This window comes from Carlito syrichta, unplaced genomic scaffold, assembly GCF_000164805.1.
Source record: "Carlito syrichta isolate Samal-C Ts95f unplaced genomic scaffold, Tarsius_syrichta-2.0.1 Scaffold6706, whole genome shotgun sequence".
Classification (NCBI taxonomy): Eukaryota; Metazoa; Chordata; class Mammalia; order Primates; family Tarsiidae; genus Carlito; species Carlito syrichta.
The window spans coordinates 151,336-159,825 of NW_006950802.1; the positions used below are offsets into that span (position 1 = coordinate 151,336).

The 8,490-nt window shown below is 41.7% G+C and overlaps 1 protein-coding gene across 1 annotated transcript in view; it reads left to right on the top strand.

Annotated features, from left to right (window-relative positions):
- FAM81B (family with sequence similarity 81 member B) overlaps nt 1-8,490 on the top strand; it is a 67,111-nt gene that overhangs the window by 15,842 nt on the left and 42,779 nt on the right. The window lies entirely within an intron of this gene.

The following is an 8,490-nucleotide window of genomic DNA, read 5'->3' on the forward strand; positions in this document are numbered from 1 at the left end:
CAAGCATAAGGAACAGTGAGATAATTTTGGGATTGTCCTTCCTCATGCTTGGGAAAACGCCTGGTGGGTGGGGGATGCCCCTCATCCACCTGGCTTTGTGCTCACGTAATAGTCTTGTGATTTTATTGGGATTGTCCTTCTTCATGCTTAAGAAAACACCTGGTGGGGGGGTGGTATGCGCCTCATCCACCTGGCCTTGTGTTCATGTGAAAGTCTTATGATTTAACATGTGAAAATTTGGGATAAAAGCCTCACGGTTGGTCCCAATAAACGGCTTCTGCTCATTTCACTGAACAGTTGTCCACTTTCTTTCTTTCTCTTTCTTCCTCTTTATATCTATCCCTCCATCTTTCTTTCTTTTAATATCTATCCCTACTACAGAATCAGCTTCTGCACTAGACAGAGTTCAGTCTCTTTCTTTCTCCTTATTTCTCCAGAATATTCGCCGACACTGCCCCACCTTCCAGGGACCCTCTAAATCTCTTTTTGGGGGCTGGCCCCCCACGTATACACCTGTGGGAGGGGAGAGGAGGGAGTAGAATTGGACTGAAGGAATAGTTGAACTGCAGTGCGATATCAGAAGCCTTCAGCTGACCTCACAGGGAGCTTTGAAGCTGGTATGGCCCCCTTCAAAGTCGTTCTGAGTTAGAGCAAGTGTATCAGGCCTTTACAATCACACATTGACCAATCATTGAATGCAAGCTGCCCCAGAAAGTGGTCATAACGTTGGCAAGGTGACTCCATTCACCAAGGCAGTTCCCAGAGAAGGCCAAAAATGGAGGTCTGCACCCAGCAGCATTCCTGGCTGCTGGCGGGAATAAGTCTTTCCTTCCTGAAAGGGGGCATGAATGGCATATCACAGCACCCGTTGGACCACCCTGCACATTCACCAGTTTAAAATAGCACTTCCCCCCAGTCCAGATGTGGTGGCTGACACCTGTAATCTCAGCACTTTGGGAAGCTGATGTAGGAGGATTACTTGAGCCCAGGAGTTTTAGACTAGCTCAGGCAATGTAGAGAGAGACCTTGTCTCTACAAAAAAAAAAAATTACCAGGCATGGTGGTGTATGCCTATAGTCTCAGCTACTTGGGAGGCTGAGGCGGAAGGATTGCTGAACCCAGGAGGTCAAGGCTGTGATGAACTGCGATTGAGTCACTGCATTCCAATCTGGGTGACAGAGTGAGACCCTGCCTAAAAATAAAATTGCCCCCTTCCCAGGGGTTTTCCGCGCTATTCTCACTTTTTCTAAATCCTCTAAGGTTTTGTGAGGGAGAGAGGACAGGAAGTCAGTACCATGCTAATTCAGCATTTTTGTCAAAACCATATTAACCCAGGATTTTTTTAACCTCTGAAGAATGATACAACTCATTTCCTTTCTTTCTGTGCTTTGTCTTACACAAGCTGCCATATTTCTCTGGGGAAGATTCACTTCAGTTGACATTTCATGCTTGTCTTCAACTCCTCTACAGCTCATTCTCCTTGGAGATTGAAGCTGAGTGAGCCTTCTGAAGACCCAGCCAGAGTTGAACAGGAGTGTTTGGGTCTTCAGAAATCACAGGGCCCCTGGGCATTGGGCTGTTCTGTGAGTCTCACCAAAAGCCCATCATTTCTCAGGTTCTGGCCCCCACCAGACAGTTACAATATCTGGAAAGAAGTATGGGTCAAAGTAGGCAGTGGTGATGCAGCGTTTCTTTTTGCTTGTTTGTTTGTTTGTTTGTTTGTTTGTTTAGACATGGTGTCTTGTTCTGTCACCCAGGCTGGAGTGCAATGTCATAATCTTAACTCACTGCAGCATCGACATCCTGGGCTCAAGCAATCCTCCCACCTCAGTCTACGAAGTGGCTGGAATCACAGGAATGTGCCACCATGCCTGGCTAATTTTTTTAAAATTATTTTTTGTAGAGATGTGATCTTGCTATGTTGTCTAGGCTGGTCTCAAACTCCTGGCCTCAAGCAATCTTTCCTCCTAGACCTCCCAAAATGCTGGAATTATATGCATGAACCACCACTCCCAGCCAACAACTTCTTTTTGAAAGCTACCTAAAGGATTCTAAAAATGCCTATTTCCTATCACACACACACATACAGACACACAGACACACACACACACTTCTGCCAGTTCAGGCAATTTCATTGTCTTCACCCAAGCCTTCAGTCACCATTTATTTTTCTGATAACATCCAAATCTGTCTTCAGACCCATTTCATACTGTTCAATGGGCAGCTCTAGATGGATACCCTATACAAATTTCAAATTTGTTTTCTTCTTTCTAAATCTAATACTTTTTTTAAAAGTCAGTCTTGATGAAAGGCATCATCATTCATTAAGTTCAGATCAAAAACTTTAGAATTCCTCCCTTCAACAGTCCCATTTCCAATCTATCCCAGAGCTCTCCAACTTCTAGGTTCTTAATATCTGTAACATCTGTCCTTTCTCTTTATGTCCAAAATCACCACCTTAGTCTCAGATACCCCACAATGTTCACATAGATTACTGTCTGTATTAGTTATCTATTGTTGTGCAGCTAAGTATCCCAAAATTCAGTGCATAAAACAACAAATATGTATCTCACAGTATCTGTGGATCAGGAATTCAGAAATGGCTTCCTGGGTAAATTTGGCTTAGAGTGTCTCAAGAGATTTTTGTCAAGATGTCATCTGAGCTTGCTGTCATCCAAAGGCTTGATTGGGGCTGGAGGATTAGCTCCTAGGATGGTTCACTCACACAGCATTCAGTAGAATACCTGAGTCCCTTACTGGCTGTTGCCAGGAGGTCTCAGTTCCTCACCTTGTGAACCTTTCATAGAGATACTTAACATGGCAGCTGGCTGTCCCTAAAACAAGAGAGGCGAAAGTGAGAGAGAAACCTGGTTAGCATAGGGTGAGGATCAAATCACAAATATTGAAAGACACAAACAAAAGTAGCTTGGTCATTCAAGAAGTTCATCTGTGAAGGGAAGGAGTAATATCCTAATATCACAGGAGCTACCAGTATTTTACAAGTTTCTTTGTTCTTACACCAAATAGCCATAGCCTTTGTCCTTTTAATTTTCTCATTTACTTTATTTACTTTTGGTTGAACCCCTAATTTTTTTGTTTTTAATCTGTCATTTCTTCCAGATATTAATAGACAGCCCTCTCCTTAACATAGAATTATCAGGTACTAAATTTATGAGGCTCCAGAAAACATTCAACTTGGATAGTTAGAGTTTTGGGTAAAATAAAGGGTGATTTTGAGGCAGAGATTGAAAGGGACCTCTTCTCTGTATGTAAAATAGTAAGGACTCTAGAGTCAGACTGCTTAGGCTTAAACACTGGCATTGTTAGCTGGTGATCTTAGCCAAATTACTCAATCCCTCTAAGACTCAGTTTCATTATCCTTAAAATGGGGTAATAATAATATATCCCTCATAGTGTTATAAATGACTAGCCAGGTGGGCGTGGTGGCTTGTGCATGTAATCCCAGCACTCTGGGAGGCTGAGGTGGAAGGACTGCTTGAGTCCAGGTGTTCAAGACCAGCCTGGGCAACACAGTGAGAACTCGCCTCTACAAAAAAATTTGCCATGCCTGTAGTCCCAGCTTTTGGGAGGCTGAGGAGGGAGAATTCCTTCAGCCTAGGAGGTTGAGGCTGTAGTGAGCCCTGATCGTGCCACTGCACTCCAGTCTGGGTGACAGAGTGGGACCTCAACTCAAAAAACAAAAACAAAAAACTGCTAGCTATAAGGTCTGGCTTGTAGTAAATGCTCAAAGCTATTAGCTATAACTTTGTGAAGTGCAGGAGTGGTGTATGGGCATGGTGGTAATGCTTTTGACAGCTCAGTGGCACTTTCTTCCTTATGATCCTCGGGTTCTAGAACTGTGTTGTCCAAAACAATAGCCACTGGCCACATATGGCTATTGAGCACTGGAACCATGGCTAGTCCAAATTGAATTGTGTTACAAGTATAAAATGCACAGTGGATTGCAAACATTTAGTATAAAAAATAATGTAAAATAGCCCATTAAAAATTTCATATTGATATGTGACCATGACATCTTAGATATATTAGGTTAGATAAAATATATTGTTAAAATCAATCCACCAGTTAAAAAAATTTCTTACTGTGGCTACTAGAAAGTATTGAATGGTATAGGAGGCTTGCATTATGTTTCTTTCAGGCAGTTTTATAAAGATGAAATTACAAAGCTACTAAATCAGAAAGAAATAGTATGTTACCATCTCTCCTTTAACTGCATAATAGAGGTTCTTCTTCTTCTTCCTCTATGCCCCAGCGAGTTTCTGTTGACCTTCCCTGGGCAGTTACAGTCTTGTTGTCCACACACACAGTTCCTTGTGGGCAACCATTTATCACTAGGGTGATAATCATGATTAACTGTGGCCAACCATCAGCCAGCACTGCCCAAGGAAACTTGGTTGCAGAGTAATCAGCAGAGAGTGAACAACCAATAGGGAAGAAACTGATTGCTTACTTTTTAAATACCTTTGACAGAGATGCTTGATATCAAATTGGAGATAAAAAGGAGAAAAACTGCATGTGGTAAACACTGTCCCACTGATAGCCAACTCCATATGGATTCCCTCCTCCTTTTTTGCTAGTAAAAGTCCTAATTTTGTTTACAGCTACAATGTGCCCAGTTTAAGAGAAAAAAATAAAGAGTTTCCAAGAGGTGTCCATAGGCACAATTTCAGTCCCTGAAATCTAGACAGAAATGTCACGATGAGTCTCTCAGAAAAGTTGTTTTCTTGATTCAAAAATAAAAAAATTAAAAGGAGGAATGGGGACAAACTCAACAAGTGCACACATTTTATTCTTTGTTCTTTGTCTTTTCTATTTGTAATGGGGACACAACACTTCAAGATGGAATGATAACCTTGAGTCCTTGAGGGCAAGGATCACACAGGGAAAGTGGGCCAGGAAGCCAAAAGGAGCTGGGCGCTTGATGACTTCCTTGGTCAGCTGCACTAGCCCTGGATCATCTATCTTTGGACTTCTTTTACATGAGCCAAATAGACCCTAATTGTTTAAGTCACTGTCTTTGGGTTTCTGATACACACTGCTAAATACAACCCTAGTTGATACATGCGGTCTTCAGAAAATGCTGATAGTCACAATCTGGACCTAAAATCTGCTGTCCCAGGACATTTTCACGTCCAAGACAATGTGTCATCATTAGCCCAATGCAGATAGTTATTCTGGCTCAGGCAATGGGAAGGAGTGTGGACTATATGATCTTGGTTTTTTATGATCAAGCACATGTAACAGTAATTTTAAAAAGATATACACTGTATACCTATACGTCTAACAAAAGTATGATAGTAACAGACATTTTCTGTTAGCTGGTTGTGCTGGCTCACACCTGTAATCTCAGGACTTTGGGAGCCCAAACTAGGAGGATTACTTGATACCAGAAGTTCAAGACTGGTCAATATAGCAAGACTCCATCTCTCAAAAAAAAAAGTTTTAATTAGTTGGACATAGTGGCACACACCTGTAGTTCCAGTCACTCAGGAGGCTAGATGAAAGGATCGCTGAGTCTAGGAGGTTAAGGCTGCAGTGAGCTATGTCTGTACCTGAGGAACAGAAGGATATCCTATCTCTTAAAAATAAATAAGTAAAAAAAAAAAAAAAAAAAACAAATAGAGGGCAGGAGCTTTGTCTATCTTATTTATCATTCTACTCCCAGGCCATAACAAAGGTCAAATCCCCTTTTTTCTTTTAAGGCTGCCTTCTCTTTCTAGTGATCTTCATAAAATATTTTGCTTTTATTCAGAGGTGGCATCATGGAAAGCATCCTCAGTTTGGTTGTGAGTTAAGTTAGAGCTAATCCTGACTCTGCCAAAAACATAGCTCTGGGACATTAAAATATTTCTTCAAATAAAAACTCATGCAGAAGCTCAATGTATGAAATAGATAAAAGAAAATTCAAAGCTCCTTTCATTGGGTTATAAGAAAGCCCCCCCAGCCAGGCTTGGTGGCTCAGCCTGTAGTCCCGCTCTTTGGGAGGCTGAGGTGAGTGAATTGCCTGAGCCCGCAGGTTCGAGACCCGCCTGGGCAACTTGGTGATACCTCATCTCTACAATAAATCAAAAATATTAGCCGGGCGTGGTAATACACGCCTGTAGTTCCAGCTACTTGGCAGGCTGAGGCGGAAGGATCGCCGGAGCCCAGCAGGTCAAGGCTGCGGTGGCCGGGAGCGGCCACTGCACTCCAGTCTTGGTGACAGAGTGAGACTCCAACTCAAAAAAAAAAAAGAAAGCCCCAAGAAATGCAATAGCATTACAGACAAATGTAAACTTTTAACTCTCAGTTAGATTTAACGGAATATTTTCATACTCATCTACACAAAATGTGACCTTGTATGAGGTCAGAAATCTGTACACAGGGCTTTGGAAGTGACGTGTACTTGGGAACAGTATAACCAAGTACTTCAGCTCATGGACTTTGGATAACCTAGGACCAGTTTACTACTCCACAACTAGTTCTGGGTCATAATCCCAAAAGATACAATCCTGAATGTTAAAATCCCAAGGATCAAAATCCCCAAAATATAATTCTGAAAAAAATTATTTATAAGACATTTATTTATATTTTTAAAAGGAGATTTGGTCAGGCTCAGTGGTTCAGCCTATAATCCTAGCACTTTGGGAGGCCAGGGCGAGTGGATTGCCTGAGCCCATGGATTCAAGACCATCCCAGGCAACTTGGTGAGACCTCGTCTCTATAATAAATCAAAAATTAGCCAGGTGTGGTAGCACTCACCTGTAGTTTTGGCTATTTCGAAGACTGAGGTGGAAAGATCGCCAGAACACAGCAGTTGACGTTGGGGTGGCTGTGAGTGTGCCACTGCACTCTAGCCTGGGCGACAGAGTGAGACTCCAATACAAAAAAAAAGAAATGAATTTGGGAAACATATAAAAACATGACAAAACACTTCATAGGCCACTTTACACAATAAATTGGGCAGTAATAACATACACATCTTTACAAGCATAGACATTGAGGTATACTAACCACAGTCAATGGGTATAAATAGCAGTTAGGAGCCAATGAGCCATGTTCATAAATAGATCAAAATGCACTATGATTAGCAACTGTGTGCACCCAGCTTTATAACTGTCATCATGAAATACCATGACAAGCCGGGCTCAGTGGCTCAGCCTGTAATCCCGCGCCTTTGGGAGGCTGAGGTGAGTGGATTGCCTGAGCCCGCGGGTTCGAGACCCGCCTGGGCAGCGAGACCTCATCTCTACAATAAATCAAAAAATTAGCCGGGCGCGGTAGTGCGCACCTGTAATTCCAGCTACTTGGAAGGCTGAGGCGGAAGGATCGCCGGAGCCCAGCAGGTTGAGGCCACTGCACTCCAGTCTGGCCGACAGAGTGAGACTCCAACTCAAAAAAAAAAAAAAAAAGAAATACCATGACAATCTAAGTCTTTTGACGAGATCGAAAACCATGATAGGTTACCACCATGAACCCACTTGTGAAAGGAGCTGAGACCTTGACAAATTTTATCTTTCACAAATGCAGATGTACAAAGAAGGACATCTTTTCATTTGTTAAGAAAGTTTCAACATTTTTACGTACTTGCATAATACTTACAAAAAGTCAACGTTGTGATAATACACTTTTGTGGAGTAAAATTTGCAAAAAATGTGTGAAACAAATTAGAATGCTCTAAAATGTCTTTACACAATTTATATCTCCAATATTGCAAATGATTCAAAGATGAAATACAAAGCATAGCAAATTGTTTTTGGGGGAAAAAAAACCCTGACAATTTAAAATAGTAAGAAAATACTAATAAAAAAACTAAAATGAAAGTTTGTTATATAAAAAAGTGGATTATAGGGTTCAATTATGGGCATTTGCATGGAGATCATCCATAAGATGATCCTTGTATTTTGAAGACTTACATAGTGATGAGCAGCTGCTTTATTTTCTTTTGAGGCATGGCTCTTCTTGGAAGATATGATCATGCTCATTTTCTATGTGGACTGCTCTTTTTGAAATTTTTCTATGATTCAATATACACTGACATGAGCATTTCCTTTTAAATGTTCCCATCTTCTATGCCATGCTTGTACATTGTTTTGGGCGCACAGAAATCCGTTCAACTTGCCCTCATCTACAGAAACAATCCTGGTGATCAAATAGCAGCACTGCTGTGTAGCTTCTTATCCCATCATGTGCATAATTATTCTTGGCCAGTCAGTAACTTCATTGGCTTCTTCAGGCAAATGTGATTTTAATTCATTAAAAGCTCCTGAAATATTATCAGCTGGGAAAAAATGCCAATGCAAACAAATGCCATTTTTTTTTTTTTTTTTTGAGTTGGAGTCTCACTCTGTCGCCCAGACTGGAGTGCAGTGGCCGCTCCCGGCCACCGCAGCCTTGATCTGCTGGGCTCCGGCGATCCTTCCACCTCAGCCTTCTGAGTAGCCGGAATTACAGGCGCACGCTACCACGTCTGGCTAATTTTTTGATTTA